Genomic DNA, 18756 nt, shown 5'->3' with positions numbered 1-18756 from the left:
GTGGTGTGCCTTACCTGTGGAGTAGTGAGAGATGAGACCCAGCATAAAATGTGGAGGAAAGATCAACATTTTAGTGATATTTGGAAGATAAGGAGTTATAAAAAAAAAAAAAGATGAAAATGTGTAAACAGAAAAGGAAGAGGGGACAGCCCAGGTGGCTCAGTGGTTGAGTGCCACCTTCAGCCCAGGGCCTGATCCTGGAGACCTTGGGTCCAGTCCCATGTCGGGCTCCCTGCAAGGAGTCTGCTTCTCCCTCTGCCTGTGTCTCTGCCTCTCTCTCTCTCTCTCTCTCTCTCTGTCTCTGTCTCTCATGAATAAATAAATAAAATCTTTATAAAAAAAAAGAAAAGGAAGAGATCAGAAGATGATGGTGCCATGGAAGTCAAAGTAAGAGAAAAAAAGATGCAAAAGGTATTATCAGAGGCAATATCAGCAGAAAAGGAAGAGAAGTTGCGGCTATTATTGTTTAGGAAATTAAGATCCCGACCCTCGTGGCCTTCGTACATAAGAAGCCAGCCTGATCCCAACATCTGTTAATTAGGAGTCCTTGGAAGGATACACTGAAGAAATGTATCAAGTGCTTATGGCCTGTACCAGCAAAGATCCTAAAAGAAGACTATTAGTTGACCCTTGAACCACGTAGGAGTTAAGAACACTGACTCCCACATAGTCAAAGCTCTGTGTATCAATCAATATAGCTTTTGAATCCTCAAAAACTTAACTACTAATAGCCTGTGTTGACCAGAAGCCTTATCAATAACATAGTTGATTAACACATGTTTTGTATGTTATTATTCTTACAATAAAATAAGCTAGAAGAAAGAAACTGTTACTAAAGAAAGTCATAAGGAACAGATAAAAAAATCTGCATTTAATGGGATCTGCACAGTTCAAACCAGTATTGTTCAAAGGCCAACTGTAGTCAGAAGAATCAGTATTGGTTCTGCTAAGAAAGAGAAGATTTGAGGAGGTAATACTCCTTCAAACCAATTTGTAGATACCTCATTCATAAACCTTTGGTAAAAGTGATATATATCTGTCTCCAGAAAACTACACACACACACACACACATGCACGCACACAATTTTGCTTGTCATTTCGAGGACAACCAGAATTCCAGAGACTCTCCTTCTACCAGTGGATCAGGGTTTAGATAATGAACTTCTGCTCTTCTGGGACATAAAATGACTTAGGTTTAGTGATTACTCCCTGAAAACTCACTGTTTCTCATTTTAATTATCTTTGCTTTTTTTCCAGCTCTATTCTCATTTATGCTTAAGTGATAAATTTTGCACAATATTTCCCTAATTATTGGTAATAACAAGCCAATGAAAGCACATAAGAATAACTTTTTTTCTTACTGTGCCTCATCTTCTAGTGGTACATTAGCCAGCAGTAATAATAGCTCAGCTCTCACAGTTGGGATTGGCTTCAACTTAAAACTAATTACCACATTACAAAGGAATAGATGACTATAAGAACAAAGACAGAAGACACGCTGAGCATCACACCACATGCAAGGAAGGGTACAGAAGTGAACAGAGAGAATTGCTAAGGATAAAGTTTTAAATTTAACAATAAGTTGTGGGAAAGGCTTTTACCATGTTCATTAAAGTCAAAAGCTTTTCACGAACTTCTTATGTTGTTTCTCATATTAAAAATGTGATGCAGAGCCACTCGTGATACACATTTGCTAAGAATACACTAAATAACTAAAGTAAACAAAAAAATAACACTGATAGCTCCATCTGGCCAAAGCCTGACAGGCTAATCTCCCAAGAGTTAGGATGTTTGTTGGGTTGCTTGAGTGGGCTGGCCTATTATTCAAAGAAATGTACACATGAACAGGAGTGACCGTGGAAAGCTATACCACAGATGTCATATTACATGGGAAGAATTTTTAAAAATATCATTGCTTGGATCCCTCTACTCCAATTAGCTGGAATCACTGTGGGTGGGCCCATAAGGCAGAGTTTAATGAGGAGTCTGAGATGATGCTGTAGACTCCCTGCATCGACTTCGGATTTAAAGGCAGTCATTTTGATGGTCTCTGTGATTGGAGCCAGTCATTTGCCTTTTGGGGGAAATGGTAAAAATTCAATCTGACAGCCTTCTCTTCATAATAATTTGAAGATGTAGACTGTGGCCCATCTTACCAGCATGTCCTGTTATAAAGGTTATTTTAAAATAGAGCCTGTCTGTGAAACTCGGTCTATTTGCAGATAAGCAAAGTTTAATCTTTTTGCAACAAGTCTCAAACCGTATATGCAAATGGGCTAGATTTTGCCTATGAAAAGTAACCTGGACATTAGTTGATATTCAAATGACTCTGGGCTTTCTTAGTTTTCTCTTCCCTGCTTTGATTCTATCAATACCTAATAAATTCTCACCATAGGCTCTGTTTCCTATCATTTTTCATGACATACATTTTCCTTTATATTAGAAAAAATTATTGTGTTCAATCTTTATCCATTATTCAATATTTACTTTCCCTAAACTCTTTTTTCCTGATAGGTTTTTCACCTGCCTTCTTTCTCAGCTTCTGTCAATTGACATTTTTGTGTTTTTCTTTATAGATTCCATCTTAAAAACATCTTATGGATTACAGTTAAGCATCTGTTCTACATACTTCATGTCTAAAACAATTCATTGAAAACTTATTTGTGTTCAGTTTGTGAAGGTCAAAGGAGTCTATGCTTTAGAGATGTTCAATGAGTTGTTCAAGTGAAAAATAAAGTTGTAAATTAGAGAGAAGCCATTATTCTCCAGAGTAGCAGTCACCATATGAACCAATGGTTTGTGGGGAACCAAGCGTACAGCTTGCAATTGATGACATTGATAATGGGTATAATTGAAGTATGTGTGTCACCAATTTAGGAGAGACATTGTTTTATTTTGTTTGTTCGTTTTAAAGATTTTATCTATGTATTTGAGATAGAGGAAGAGCACAGAGGGAGAGGGAGAGAGAGAGAGAAGTAGACTCCCTGCTGAGCAGAGAGCCTGATGTGGACTCCATCCCAGGACCCCGAGATCATGGCTTGAGCAGAAGGCAGATGCCTAACCCTCTGAGCTACCCAGGCACCCTAGGAGAAACATTGTAATGCGAAGAGCACCAGACTGGGAGTTGTGCAGTTGGATTTGGAATTCCAGTCTGCTGCTTCCTAGTGTGACCTTGGGCAAATTCTTAACCTTTCTGGGCACAACTGTTTGAAATGGTGACTAGAAATAGCTCTAGAGTTGAAGGCAGAGTTGCGGCTCAGCCATATCTCTTCCTCCTACGTACAGGCTTTGTGACTTAGATCAAGTTGCTTAGACTTTCTGTGCCCGTGGAGAATGACATCAATCTTACTTCACTGGTTTGTTGTGAGAAAAAAAACTGAATGAGATAATAAATGGAATAAGAACTCAGTAAATGTTTAGAGTTATTTAAAGCATATCACTTTGTGGCAAACAGAGAATAATAATAAAAGAACATATTTAGAGTCGAAGAGAACTGAACAGCTGTGTAATTTCTGGTATGTTACTTACCTTCTCTGAATTTTCCTTTGGTTATCATGAGAATTTTGTAAAAGTATGTGTATAGACCACTTTCTTTGGTCTCATTGGTATGTAGGAATGAATGAGGTCAAATTAGGAGTGTATTTCACTAGCTCTTGCCCCCACCTGCTTGCTCTTTACAGCCTCTGTTCTTTATGGTGGCAGGGTGCCATCTGCTCCTCTATCTTCCCTGGTTCACTTGCATCTAGGCAAGGATATCAAACTTCCTCTGACCATTGGCTTGTGAGCAGAAATGACATGTTTGGTATGACCACCTAACTTCTCCTAATACTCTCATCTTTTTGCCTACAAACTTTCTGGAAGTAATAGTGAATTTCTAAGAGTGCTAATGAACATATCCAGTCAGTTATCATGGGACATCCAACAGATCCCTCTGCTACTTCTAAAGCATCTACTACATGTCACCAGAGGGCTATTGTCACTTGCTGTGCATTTCTCCCTCGATGTGCTAAAACTATTCGTTGGATTATGCTAAGTAGGGGCATGCCTCTTTTCCCAATTCACATTACCCTGTACAGAGGACTACCAACATTTTGCTGAGCTTTAGTGGAAATGCTCTTTCTGTGCATACTCTACTGTACTCTCACCTGGCTCTCTCCCCTGACCCAGAAAGGGTCCACGGGCAAGACAGAAATCTAAGTGACACAGGAGTCTTTTGAGGTGTGAGTAAACTCAGAATCTCTCCCCTCTCCTGTTTTTGATAACCAAGCCTGGTGTTGGGTTCGGCACATAACATCTGGCTCTGTCTTTCCTTAGGATAAGTTGTTTTCCAGGAGGATCTTCAGCACCTTCATGAAAATAGATTTGCCTGAATCTATTCAGAACAGCTGCACTACATAAGTGGATGCTCTTAGTTTCAAGCTGAGCTATCCACTCACGCACATAGAGTGCTATGTGTGTAAAATAGCCATCGGAACACCAGGAATTGACGCACAAGAAATGGCCATGTGGCAGTGGTGCGGACAGTCACAGGTAATATAGCTTGGGTAGTAAATTTCTTTTTCTTATTTCCAAGATTTAGAAGCTCATTTTCCTCCTCCTTACCTTCCTTACTTCTCATTCTTTTGTTTCATTATTGTCAGGGAGTTTGATTCATTTTATTTTTCTGCAGAAAAATGTAGCTCTTCCTGGCTGCTAGGTTGGATTTATTTTTATATCTGATAAGAATCAGGTCAAAGAAGATGGTCTCAGAATGTCTCATATCCGGACCAACTCACTCACTAAGATTTTAAACTTTGTTCTTTTAAAATGTTGATAAACACAAGATCAGGGCGTTTTCTTTCAGTTTTCATCAGATCTGAATCTTTAGATTTTTTTGAATTCCATGAATCAGGGGAACTTCCCAAGAAAAATGGGAGCTTTTGAGGCTACAAGGATTTTAAAAAGATTTTGATCTTTCTTTCAACATACCCTTTAAGGAATTTGATGTGTGGAAGCTTCACTTCGTTGACTTATTACTATTAAGGTGAATTGTTTCATTTCATTTAGACAATCCAAAGGGGAATTTTTTCTGCCACTTTTAAGTGATAAAAATCTAAAAGCAATTTGTTCCAGTATAATAAGGATTTGGGTGTTACTTTTTCCTGTTTTAAGAGAATAAACAACTTCATTCACAAACTGCCATTCAATTAAACTGTTAATATCAATGGAATTTGAAACTGAGTAATAATAATAGTGATATAATGTTACTTTTCCTGACACTTTTTGAACTACTTTCTTGATTGGAAGTTTCATTGCAAAATGAAAGCCTAAAGAATGAACTTTTTTAAAGAGAAGAAAATTTATTTAACCAGAATGCCTTATGTGTAAAAAAAAAAAAAAAGAAGCTGAAGCCCAGAGAGTTTACATTATTTACCCAAAGACACAAAGTTAGTTGATGAAAACCCTAATTGCCTAGTTTCTATTAATTAGTACAAAAAATAGTTGTTTAAAATAGGCATAGATTTATGTTGTAAACATTTATATTCAGGCAACACGTAGCAGGAAATTTGCAAACATTGCACATATGGTGTGAATATGTACTAAGCCTAGGCCACCTTTTTTTTTTTTTTTGTCACATTGTTGTTACAGTGGCAATAATTTCTTCCTCTTGATAAAGATGAGTTACGAAAGGGAAAGAGGTAAAAGTTGTAAGATAAGAACAATGTCAAAACTTGCATTTAGGACAGAAGTGCTAGGAAGCTGTTCAAACGTGAAGATGCTGTCCTATTTTTAGAGACTCCCAAAGGACACATGATGTTGACTTTATGGCTTCAGTGCTTCACACCACCCAATGAAGAACATTCACAATTCTTTCTGACTTTATGGCTGCAAGTTGCACTTTTTACAGCAGCAGAAGCATCAGCCTACTTACCAAATGTGGATATTCAATTGAAAGCTGAAATCATCCTAGACCAAGGTAAGAAACAAGCTTTAATGATAAAAAGGGAATGTTACAATTACCATAGCAAGAGTGATGCCATTTATTTGGGGACAGTGTTCTGTAGGGATAGAGAATCATAAATTTTCCCCCTTGTTTTCTCCTCCCCTAACTGCATTGGCATTTCCTGAGCATCCAATAAACACTCTTATTTATGGAATGCTGTATCAGACATCTTTTGTGCACTATTTCAGATCCTCCAGCCTCACCTCTCATTCCAGCCACCTCTATGGCCACCTGTCCAAGGTCTGCTTCAGCCAGTTCGGCGCAGGAGCAAACTTTCTCCCTGTGTGCCTCTCACTACCTGCCTTGTTTCTCTGCCAACTTCAGGTAGGAACACCTATGGAAACCTGCTCAATTCTTCTATCAGTCAGGGTTCAATCAGAGGAGAACCATCAGGAAGTTTTATAGACATTTCCATTTGTTATAAGGATTTGACCTTATACAAGGAATTGACCGTATGGATGCTGTAAGGCTGTTATTCTCCTATCAGGGGTAATATTTTACTGTGTCTTTCTTCCTCATTAATCTGTAAGTTCAACAAAGGCAAGATCTTCACCATGTTTTTGATATATTCATTAATGCATCTTCACCACTGAGAAAGCTGCCTGATAAATAAATACTTGTTAACTAAATGCTTTAAAATGTGTGAATTGATAAACTGGTCTGAAGATCACAACTTGAGGCAGAAATATGCCCTAATTTAAAAAGGGTATATAGTCAACCCCTGAACAATGCAGGGGTTAGGGATGCTGATCTGGTCGAGTCAAAAATCCATGCAAAACTTTTGATTGTCCCAAAACTTAACTACTAATAGCCAACTGTTGACCAGAGCCTTCCTGATAACATAGACAGCTGATTAACATATTTTCTGTTTTATGTATTATATAATGTATTCTTACAAGAAAGTAAACTAGAGAAAATAGTTATGAAGAAAATAATAAGGAAGAGAAAATACATTTATAGAACTGTATTGTAAAAAAAATTCATGTATAAGTTCAAACCCATGTTATTCAAGGGTCAACTATATACAGAGGTTCTCCAAGGGAAAACTGGAACTGTTCCTCCTTAACATTTTTAGAAGCAATCTGGAAACAGAGAACAGAGAGCAATTTTCTGGATTCTCAGAAGACATGTAACTCTTCCTCAGAAATTGAAAACCAATGGAAATGAATAATATGAAAGTTTTAATGCTGCATATGCAAGAAAATCAGCACGATTTTTCCATATGGACAAATGCCAGATAGTACAACAGAGAAAAACATTGCAAACATAAAGGTTCACTGGCCATTAAAGAGGGAACAAAAGTTGGTATAGATTCAGTGAACAATGTATTATTCTAGCATACTGTTCTATGAGAAAGGCAAACCCAATGCTAAACTTAGGAAGGAAGTTGGAAACCGTAATGTTGTTGGTAAGCTACTTGAATTGTTTTGCTTTCTCTTTGGAACAAAAGCTTAGTCATGGAGTCGTGGTCTGTTTGGCATTATTCTGGTACCTTGTGGTACATTCAGCAGGTATGTAGAACCAGAGACTTATGCTTGACCAGAGGATATATCCTCAGATGTGGTCAGATCTGATTATTCCAGTCTCCCATGTACATGCTGGCTCACCCTCTCTTGATGATGGTGCCTATATGGTACCTAATTTATAATGTATTTGAAGCATATTTTCATTGATTTATGGTGGCTCAAGAATAGTTTTCTGTATCAAATATAAATTTGGTTTTTGGGCATAGGTATGGTCACTGCTGAGAATTTTCTAGATGGTGAAAGAGAAGGAAGAGAAAGGAGGAGGTTGAGGAGGAAGATGAGGAGGGAGTTGAGGAGAAAGAGGAGAAATTTTATATTCATTGTGCTCTTTTTAGGCGTCAGAAACTATGCTAAAAATGTGACATTTATTATTCTGTGATGTTCTCTACAAGGCATCTATGTGATTATTTATATCCAGTTTACAGATGAGGAGGCAAAGCTTAGACAGCTGCAGAAACCTACTTAAGGTGAGATAATAATAATTATATAATATAATAATATAATTATAATATAATATAATATAATAATAATTATGGAACAGAGACTCAAACACAAGTAGTCTGTTTTCAAAACCTGTTCTCTTAAACATTCATCTTGTCAATATTGAAAGTTCAAAAATTAAGCAAAAATATAGATTGATATAACAAACACCAAAAACAAACATGCATTAATTCATTGTTTTTTTTTTTAAACTTTTTTTTTAAATTTTTATTTATTTATGATAGTCACACAGAGAGAGAGAGAGAGAGAGGCGGAGACATAAGCAGAGGGAGAAGCAGGCTCCATGCACCAGGAGCCCGATATGGGATTCGATCCCGGGTCTCCAGGATCGCGCCCTGGGCCAAAGGCAGGAGCTAAACCCCTGCGCCACCCAGGGATCCCTAATTCATTGTTTTTGAAAAATCTTAGACCACTCTTTTTTTTTTTTAAAGATGTTATTTATTTATTTGGGAGATAGAGAATGAGTAGGAGGTGGAGAGCAGAGAGAGAGAGAGAGAGTGAGAAGTAGACTCTCCACTGAGCAGGAACCCCGATGTGGGGTTCCATCCCAGGACTTGGAGATCGTGACCTGAGCCAAAGGCAGGCACTTGACTACCAAGTCTCTTAGTTGGAACTTGAATTAAATCCATTTGCCATTGGGGGCATCTGGGTGGCTCAGTGGTTGAGCATCTGCCTTTGGCTCAGGTAGTGATCTGGGGGTCCTGGGATTGAGTCCCGCATCAGGCTCCCCACAAGGAGCCTGCTTCTCCCTCTGGTATGTTTTTGTGTCTCTCTGAGTGCCTCTCATAAATAAATAAATAAATAAAATCTTTAAATAAAATCCATTTGCTATCTCAGACACTTGTCTTATAATTGTGACTACAACTCAGAATATTTCTTAGGCACTGGCGTCAATAGGTACTAAAAACTTCTCAAATTATGTGATATCAGAGATAACTGATTTTTATTTGCATATGCCCAATCTCATTGAAAAAATGTAAAATATTAATATAGTAGTAATAAAAGCTCCCATTTATCAAAATTATGGATCAGGCACTATATAAGTTTCTTTACATATTTTAAAATTTATATAATCTTTATAATAATCTTGTTTTAGAACTAGGGGTGGTAGAAGGGGAGGAGGGTGGGGGGTGGGAGTGAATGGGTGACGGGCACTGGGGGTTATTCTGGATGTTAGTAAATTGAACACCAATAAAAAGTTAAAAAAAAAAGAAAACCACAAAAAAAATATTAATCTTGTTTTAGTATCATTACAGCCACTTTTTTACAGATGAGAAATTTTTTAATAGATTTCAACTAACTTTCTTAAGGCCACCCAGACCTCAGATATTAACTGCAGTCTATTTTAACCATCATGATGTTCTAGCTTCTAAAAATTTAGGAGACATGGTGATGATTTTCCAGATCATTTCTTCAGGGTTTACACACTCATCCTCCAGCTGCTAGAGCAATCAGCTACTGATCACTCATAATTGCCTCTTTCTCTGGGTACTGTCTCGCCCAGGGTTCTTCCCCTCGGGGAGTGGCCAAGGACCAATGACTACCTCCTTGCCTTAATCCACTCCATCTCTGAAGGGCTACCCAGCTCCACAGCTCCTCATAAGATTGACTGAGGCCTCAGCTCAACCACATTCCTAGTTAATTTTTCCTTCTGCCGAGTCTTGATTTTTTTCTCTGACTTGTAAGTATATCTCCTAAGAACACCCCTCCCAAAACCCAAAAAAGCATCTGTTATGGACTGAATGTTTGTGTTTTTCCAAAATTCATATGTTGAAGGCTTAACCCCAATGTGATGGTATCTGGAGATTGGGTCTTTGGGAGGTAATTAGATCTAGATGCAGTCATGAAGGAGGAATCCTCATGCTGGGATTAGTGTCCTTATAAGGTGAGACACCAGAAAGGGTGCTCTCTCTCTCTCTCTCTTTCCTTCTCTTTCCCTATGAAAAGACATAGTGGGAAGGCAGCCATCTGCAAGCCAGGAAGAAAGCTCTCACCAGAACCCAATTGTGCTGTCACCCTAATCCCAAATCTCCAGCCTCCAGAACTGTGAGAAAATAAATTTCTGTTGTTTAGGCCACCGAGTCTATGGTATTTCGGTATGGCAGCCCGAGATGACTAATATAGGTCTGTTTTCAGACAGCACTATCTAGGATATACCCACTTGATATCATAAATCTTGGCTCTTCTAAGTAGAATAAACTATTAAAAATAGTAGAAAAAGTAATTATACCTTATATGTCATAAAATATCAATTTAAAGTAACAAAGAAGTCTTTCTTAGCCATTTTATAATAACATGGGTTAACCTCTTGTCCCCTACCCTGTCCTCTTGCTCTTTTAAAAAAAAAAATACCCTTTTATTAAAAAAAAACTTATGATGTAATATTTTGCGTGTACAAAATAAACTACGTAACATGTATTTAAATTGTAAAGCAAAATAATAATATAAATAACTATTGGGATGCCTGGGTGGCTCAGTGGTTGAACATCTGCCTTTGGCTCAGAATGTGATCCTGTGGTCCTGGGATTGAGTTCCACATCGGGATCCCTGCATGGAGCCTGCTTCTCCCTCTGTCTGTGTCTCTGCCTCTCTCTCTCTTTGTCTCTCGTGAATAAATAAATAAAAATTTTTTAAAAATAATAAAGTAAAATAAACAGCTGTTAATCTGTTATCCACCCTCAGGATTTTGATATTACCAATATCATTGAAGATACTTTTTTTCTTTCCTGATCCTATTGCCTTGTCTCTTTCTTGTCTAGATAGAGTTAGCTACTGTCTTGAGGCTTGGGTTTACTTGTAGTCTTTCTTTGGTTCACACACACACACTCACACAAAATTTTTTGTTTTTGAAGTTCATAAAAGTGACGTATCGCACTGTACTAATTGCTATCACCATGGCCTCACTAGAATGTAGGCTCTGTGAGAACAAGGACATTCATCTGTTTTGTTCACTGATATATCACAAGTGGACACAACAGGGCCTGGCAAATGGTAGGAATTCAACAAATATTTGTTAGCTGAACAAAGGAAAATCTGACTCTTCTGAATCATTTCTATTCTTCTCTTCCTATCTGAAGTTTGACAGTTAAGTTTAGTTGTTTAACTGATTGGATGCCGATTGTCAGATGCTCTTTTTAGTAGCTTACTATCCTCCCTAATATAGATGTTTCAGTGGCCTGTGTGTGAAATAAGTTGTTGTAAATAAACCTACTTCTATTAGTGTGATTTTTCTTCCTGCTTATCTCTGCTGTTTCATTATAATTAGCCCAAGCCAGAAATAATTCTTCAGTACAATGAATTTTGCCATAGTCACTGAAGTTTCCAGGATAAGACAACAATGTGGATTTCCTCCCTTCTGCTGCTAAATCTCAGATTCTCTTATGAAAGAAGACTTATTTAACCCAACAGCTCAGTGGTTCAGAGATGTGACCAAATTTTAGAATTATTAGGGTCTTGTAATACATATATACTATTTTCTGATGTGCCATCATTGGCATACTTTATGCATCTTTTATGTAATTTATACTGCATAATTTCCTAGAGTCACATTTTTGCTTACACAGAGAGATCTTCAGAGATTTTTTGGTTAATATGTATTTTCTTTATTTGTTTATTATACATTTATCTTTTCTTCTTTTTACTGGCATGAAGCTTTGCTGGAAGTCCTGTGTGATAAAACCTTCCACATATGGAATGTTACCAACATTTGCTAAGGCATTTAACTTTAAAGACATTTGGATACCATGCAAAGTTGTTTCATGAGAGAATTGTGCAGTGTAGGAGAAAAGCTGTTTTGTGATTAGAGAAGGGATTATTTTTGTTTTTGTTTCTGCTTTTTACTGAAATAAGGAGAAGAATCTCTGGTGTTTTATAGTGTTGTCATGGACTTCTATTCATTGGCAAGGTATTCTGGTACACTGGGCTTCACAAAGCTGGAAATTCCCTGAGGAATCTCCAGGAAAGCTGAATGCTATCTAAAGGAGAAAAAAAAAAAAAAAAACAAGAAAAAAACAAAAAACAAATTGAAACCAGGGAGCATAACATGAGGGAAAAGAACCTAGCAAAGTAGAACTTTAGAACATTTTCTAAAGGTTCACATGAGTTTGAAAGATATAACAATATTAGCTCTTGGACATAAATATACATATTGTTTGTTCTCACTGTTGCTTTTTCTTAGTCTATAATCAATGAGCAAGTGTCTCTTGAATACTCATATTTGCTTAGCACTGCTTGAGACACGGTTGGGTATTCTAAAGAATAGTCAATATAAGCCCTGCCCATCAAGAGCCTAAAACTGAGTGGGAGGAATTAAACCAATACACTTAAGCCACAAGGCAAAGCAAGATGCTACTTAATTACTATGAGTGCTAAATTATGAGGTACAGATTATTAGTACTGTCGATTTAGGTGAGAAAAGACACGTGGGAGCAGGGGGCAGGCTCTCAGTGCTCCAGTAATAGTCTAGTTCCCATCCCAGTGGTGGTCACCTGGGTGTTCTCTTTACAATCATTTATTAAACTGTACATATAAGTTTTATTTACTTTTGCTCATAATTCACAATAAAAATGATAAAGGAGAGAAGGAGAAGGAGATGAATAGAGCCTGGGGTCACTGGGACAAAAATCTGTGGAAGAATAGGACTTCGGGTGTGCTTTAGAACTGGCCCACAGGAGAGAGCAGATCATACAAATGCAAGTGTAGCATGGTCATGGGGGGGTGGGGTGCATGTAGGTTGCAGAGAGGGAGGGAACCTACCAGAGAGGACCTGGAGTCTGGGGCGGGGGTGGTTGGGAGATGCAGTGACTAAAATAAAGCTGTGCAGTGGGAGAGTCGGGGGTTAGAAGGCTACAGGAGAGAACTTGGAGATGGAGGCAGAGGAGGTTAGCCTCTGTGCAGTAGACCTCTAAACGTTGTGGAGTTTAAATGAGGTGACTGATGAAGAAAGAATTTAAGAAACATTTAGTATGGCTGCGCCCTGGTTTTTGGATTAAAATGGGATAGAAGCTGGGGTAAGGAAGGGAAGCGGAAGTTGAATCACTCCCAAGATGAGGGCCACCTGTCAGTCTCGCTGGAGAGGTGGAAGGAGATGTGGGAAACACTGCAGGGGAGGAACGTGCCCCCTGGGCAGCTGACAGGATGAGGGGACACGCAGGATAACTTAAAGTCCTATCTTACAAGGCCAGGGAAATGACGGTGCCAGTGGTAGTTGGTGGAAGTAGCTGGTTAAAAGAGAAGGAAATTTTAGGCTTTCTAACATAGAATTTGCAGTGAGAATGACAGCTAGGCAGTAGCAATCTGGAGACAGATCAAAGACAGACATGTAGAGAGATTTTTGTAAGCATTTTCTAGTTTAAGATAACACAACAACCAGAGAGGAATCCACAGCTTGCGTTATATAACCTATCACAAAGCACCTGAGCAATGCTTCTCTCACATCGTGAGACAAGGCTAAAATTCAAAGTAATTTCCCCTCCCTGAATAAGATAGTTGTGCACCAATATTTCTGTCCTTTTCCATTTCTGATATTTCTTTAAATAGTTCAAAAGCAAGACCTGTATATTCTATCGGAGGAAAAAAGCAGATTTTCCAGCTGATGGTGATTTCTATCGAAGATGAGCTGTCTTTATCACCTTTTGAATCTTTTTGATAATGTGTCTTTTGAACAAATTTAGAGAATTAAACTATAGAATTGCAAATCTACAAAACTCCAAAGGGCAGATAGAATCAGAGGCAGATTTTGATTCAATAAAAAAAAAAAAAGCACTTTCTAAAAATGTGAACTACCCATAAATGGAAAAAGCTAATTATATTCCCTCTTCTGGAAATATTTTAGCAAAAGCCTGACTCTCTGTAGAGATTCTATATATAGGATTTTTACTTTGAGTCGATGATTGAGCTAAAAGACCTCTACAACACTTTTTATACTTATTCCCTTCCTCTCGCATATTGAGGGTAGGTGAGAAAAGGTTTAAATAATACCAGTGAATTTGTTCATTTATTCATCTAACCATTTTCTGCACTCTTCCCATGAGCCAGGCACTGGGCTAGGCCCTAGGGATGCAACAGTGAAACAGACACTGATCAGGGCTTCAGTGTATACTCTAATAAGGGATATGGCAAATAGAATGCCACCATAGAAGTAATACTTGGAACTCTGGGAGTACAACGTTCCCTCTTGATGGGTTAAAGAAGGCTTTAGGAGTAAACAACATATAATCAGAAACATCAGATGTTACACTTTAATCAGATTGTGGAAGACAGAAGAGGCTTAAGTTACTTCCCTGAGGATACTTGCCCAGTATGCACTATCTGAACACAAAAATTTTGTAGGTAAGTTTATTGTCAGAAAACAAAGCCTTGTAGAAGATCTTTTAATACAACAATGTAAACTGCAGTCTCAGACATGTTTTGGGTTTGCAGAAAACCTAAATCCAATGGAGACTGAAATATTTAAAACTTTAGATAAAATCCTTATGCAGTGGGATCATATTGTGGAGTATTAATTGTTTTCCCTCATATTACCTTTACCCTGCATCTCCTCTATCCAGGCTGCTAGATTGGAGTGTTCCACTGCCCCCAAAAAGAAGAGCGAGGAAGAAGGCAAGGGGAAGGAGTTGCAGCACAACCAGAAAATAAAGACATCAAATTCTTGGCAGGCTATCTAGCAGGGGCGGTTGTATAAATGGAGGAAGACAGTTGCAGCCTAAGATGGTCCTACTGAGGGGATTTTTGCAATAGAAACTAAGTTGTTACAGGAAAATAAAATTATTTTCTTAAATTCTCAGATTTGTGATCTGAAAACTTCACACTCAGTACTCAATATGTAGGAGGAATTTGATGGTTAATGCACCCAAATAATAATTTAAGTGAAAATTACAGCTACCAATAAATTACAGGTTTATTTTGAAGGAAGAAGTGATGTTTTACAAAGTTCTGTATTTCATTTGGGCCTTGCACACTCCTTAAAAGAGGATAGAGGAGTCAAAACTATTCCAAAACTCAAGGTTGTTTTTGCAAAATGAAAATTTGAAATGCTTGTGAAAAAGATGGGTCAAAGTCAATTAAGAATTTTATCTTCCTCCTTTAGAGAAATAAATGAATGCAGAAAAATACAAAATAAGGGAAATCAGTTCATGGAGGGAAGGAATTTAGATTTAGATTTTAGATTTTGATCACCCACTATATGCCAGGCTTCGTAACAGGAACACAACATGTAATCACCCTAACCCTCTCAACAACCCTGTAAAATAGATTAAATTATCCTCTTGTTGCAGATGAACAAAAAAAAAAAAAAAAAAGACTGAGACTCAGTGGCAGAGCCAAGATTTAAATTCATGCTTATCTGATTACGGAGCCAAGGTTTTCTTGTAAATAAAGATGAAAGATCCAAAGAATAATACACATCCTGAGATCAAAGTTGCCACATTATCAATGCCGAAAAGTTATTCACAATATGATAATACTAAGAGAAGCTATCAGAAAGAACCATGAAGCAAAGGACATAAGAGATAGGGGAGAAAAGAGAGAAAGCAAGCTGGTATTTATTGATGTCTACTATGGGTCCGGAACTGAACTAGAGTCATAATATTCATCTAACCCTCACAGCAGGCAGGATCTCATTGACCAGCCATTCTGTGCAGATCATTCTGCAATAATAGTTTTAGAAAATATGTATATGCAAAGTATTAAGAAGGAAGTGCTTGGCTTTAGCATATCTATTCTGAATAATAAGAGCTAAGACTAATTGAATGCATATTATGTGTTAGGTACTATTTTGAATACTTCTATGTATGAATTCATTTAATGCTCATAAAAATCCCATGAGGGGGATATAATTATTATAGGCCTCTATATAATGCCTCTCAATGCACAGTTAATGACCAAGAACCTGGGGCTCAGAAGTTTGCATCATTTGCTCAAATCACATAGCTAGGAAGTAATGGAGCCAGGCTATCACCTCAAGCAACTGGTTTCAGAGTCCAAGGTGCATTACTGATGCCCACAATCCCTCTTGGTCATTCATCCAAGAACAGTGTGTCTACCGTATCCATTTGTCTGCATTATGCTCTCTGAGGCACAGAGAAAAGCACAAGATGTATTCTCTGCCCCAGCTTATACATTAAACTATCTGGTTTAGTCTACATTTGAAATGTGTGTGTGTGTGTAATTATTCTGATCCCCTCCCCAAATTCCATTTTTGTGATTATCTAAGGCCATCTGAATGGTGTTCATGAAATAAGACCAGTGTAGGTCCCAGCACAAGACTTGTGTACATATTTTCTAATCTATTTAACATGAGTTTTGAAGATTCACTGGGAACTGAGGATAATCCAGGTGACTAAAAACAGTAGTATAGCTTCCTAAAAAAAGAAAGAAAACATCTTTGGTAACTGCTTTTCTTCTATGGATGATATAGTATTTGGGATATGTCATTTAAAACAACAAATATAAGCAGCTAACTGAGAAAGGAAACGAACAACATAAGAAAGTACATCTTTTATTTCATGTTCTTAAAGATTGATTTATTGATTTGAAAGAGATATAGGGGGGCAATGGAAGAGGGAGAACAAACTCCCCACAGAGCAGGGAGCCCAGCTCCATACAGGACTTGATCCCAGGACCCCAGGATCATGACCTGAGCTGAAGGCAGATGGCTAACTGACTGAGCCACCCAGGTGACCCAGAGCGTAAATCTTTTAAAGCCCTGCTCTAATGATGGTCTCATGGCTTCAATATTTTCCACAAGGGAGAAAGAGAAATTCTTTTCTGTTAGTGAGTAGAGAAGACATAAACTAATGGCTTGAGCAGAAAAAAAAAAAAATGAAGCTACTGGACAGTTTCTAAAGAAGTTAAGAGAAATATAGCTAACCTTAGCTCCAATAAGGAATAGTTTGGTAAACAGTGTTGAGGGCCCAGCAAACTAAAAAAAATAATAAAATTACAGAGGAGACAATTGTATGATTGGGAAATTTTTTTCCTTTACAATTTAGCTGTCTGGATAGAATAGCAGCAAAAGTATTTTTTAGGGTTTCCAGCGTCGGGGCTTTCTCAGGTAGGGTGGGTCCCTGGCAAAGAGGCAGAAGAGTTGCATAAGCTATTAGGATAATACTATTTACACAATTAACAATAAAATCCAGGCTGAGTATAAAAGGTCAAGAGGTAATAGAATACAATAGGGGTAGTCTTAAAGACCTGGAAGTTTCTGTGAAATCAAACACAAATTCTCTTCCCTTTCATCCTTTCCGCAGTTGAAACATAGAGGTCATATAAATTCCCTCTTACACAAAAAAAAAACCACCAATGCTTCTTGATACCAACCAAATGCCTACCACAAATTACTATAATTTGTAAAGAATGCTAAGTGAGCTTATCAAAATGAGAATTTATTTACATCAAATTCAATGAAAACTTTGGTATATCAATAGAGTGTCCAGTGAAATTGAAGAAGTCGTCTGGCTAAGGTCCCCTAACAAAAATACCTGAGAAAAGCAAAACTCTGTGTACAAAAAGAAGCAGAGAATTTCTTTAACTATCAAGATAAATGTCTCAGTGAGCTACTTCTTTTTCCAGATCTAGCAGAAAAAGGCTAATCTTTAAAGTCAGATATTTTGGCAACAGTGACCGTGGGCCAGTTTCTTTAATTCTCCAAGCAGGAGTAATCTTCTGAGTGTACAATTCAGTTTGTAGAGCACTTTACCCAATGCCTGTCCTATGTTAGGTTCAATAAATATTTTACTAAATTCCTACATTAAGCTAGCAAAAGAAACTTGATTATAGACTAGTGATTTTTAAAAACACAGGTCATGTTACACAATTAACAATTTCTTTTTAAACTTTAAAATTACAAATTGCAAAATAAAAGAATGGAGTAGATGTTGATTACCAAACATAGTAATAAAATAATGCCTCTCAGGACACCTGGCTGGTTGAGCGTCTGCCTTTGGCTCAAGTCGTGATCCCAGGGTCTGGTCGTTCATCACACTCTCTGCAAGGAGCCTTCTTCTCCCTCTGCCTATGTCTCTGCCTCTCTCTGTGTGTCTCTTGTGAATGAATGAATGAATGAATGAATGTAAAAAATCTTAAAAAAATAATGCCTCTCAAAAGGTTTTCTTGTAAAGTTTGCATGAATTTGAATAAAAAAGCTCACAATAAAAGAAAAGAAAGCTGTATCCAGTGGCAGGCTTATGATATAAAATATGATGTTTTGGGCAGCCCGGGTGGCTCATCGGTTTAGCGCTGCCTTTGGCCCAGGACCTGATCCTGGAGACCCCGGATCCAGTCCCGCGGCGGGCTCCCTGCATGGAGCCTGCTTCTCCCTCTGCCTATATGTCTCTGCCTCTCTCTCTCTCTCTGTGTGTGTGTGTGTCTCTCATGAATAAATAAATAAAATCTTTTAAAAAAAGAAATATGATGTTTTAAGGACAAAATTTGGATATGAAAAACCTAATTTGCTTTAATTTTTAACTGCTTCATTTTGCCAGGTCATAAAGAAACATTTAGCCAGAGCCCGGCAAACCACGGGTTTAAATTCAAACCATTCATTTTTCCCCCAAAATATTCCTTGGGATTATTTCAAATTTCCAAGAAAGAGTTTATAGGATATACCTACCTTAATAAATTCTTCTGATGAATTACAGTCTAGAATTTTTCTAAGGTTATATCAGCCTTGCATCCTTGAGATAATCTAACTCGAACATGATGTATCATGATCATTTTTTACATTGTACATTGCCAGTTTTCGTTCGC

At 37.6% G+C, this 18756-nt stretch overlaps 1 long non-coding RNA gene across 1 annotated transcript; it reads left to right on the top strand.

Annotated features, from left to right (window-relative positions):
• The first annotated feature begins 4320 nt into the window (after nucleotides 1-4320).
• Nucleotides 4321-6424, top strand: LOC111096514. Its single transcript, XR_005360414.1, has 3 exons — nucleotides 4321-4530; nucleotides 5774-5956; nucleotides 6172-6424. It is a non-coding gene; the product is annotated as an uncharacterized LOC111096514 (long non-coding RNA).
• The last annotated feature ends 12332 nt before the right edge of the window (nucleotides 6425-18756 follow it).

The sequence above is a fragment of the Canis lupus genome, chromosome 6 (assembly GCF_011100685.1).
Source record: "Canis lupus familiaris isolate Mischka breed German Shepherd chromosome 6, alternate assembly UU_Cfam_GSD_1.0, whole genome shotgun sequence".
In the NCBI taxonomy this organism is placed as follows: domain Eukaryota; kingdom Metazoa; phylum Chordata; class Mammalia; order Carnivora; family Canidae; genus Canis; species Canis lupus.
This window is presented reverse-complemented; position numbering and strand designations above follow the sequence as displayed.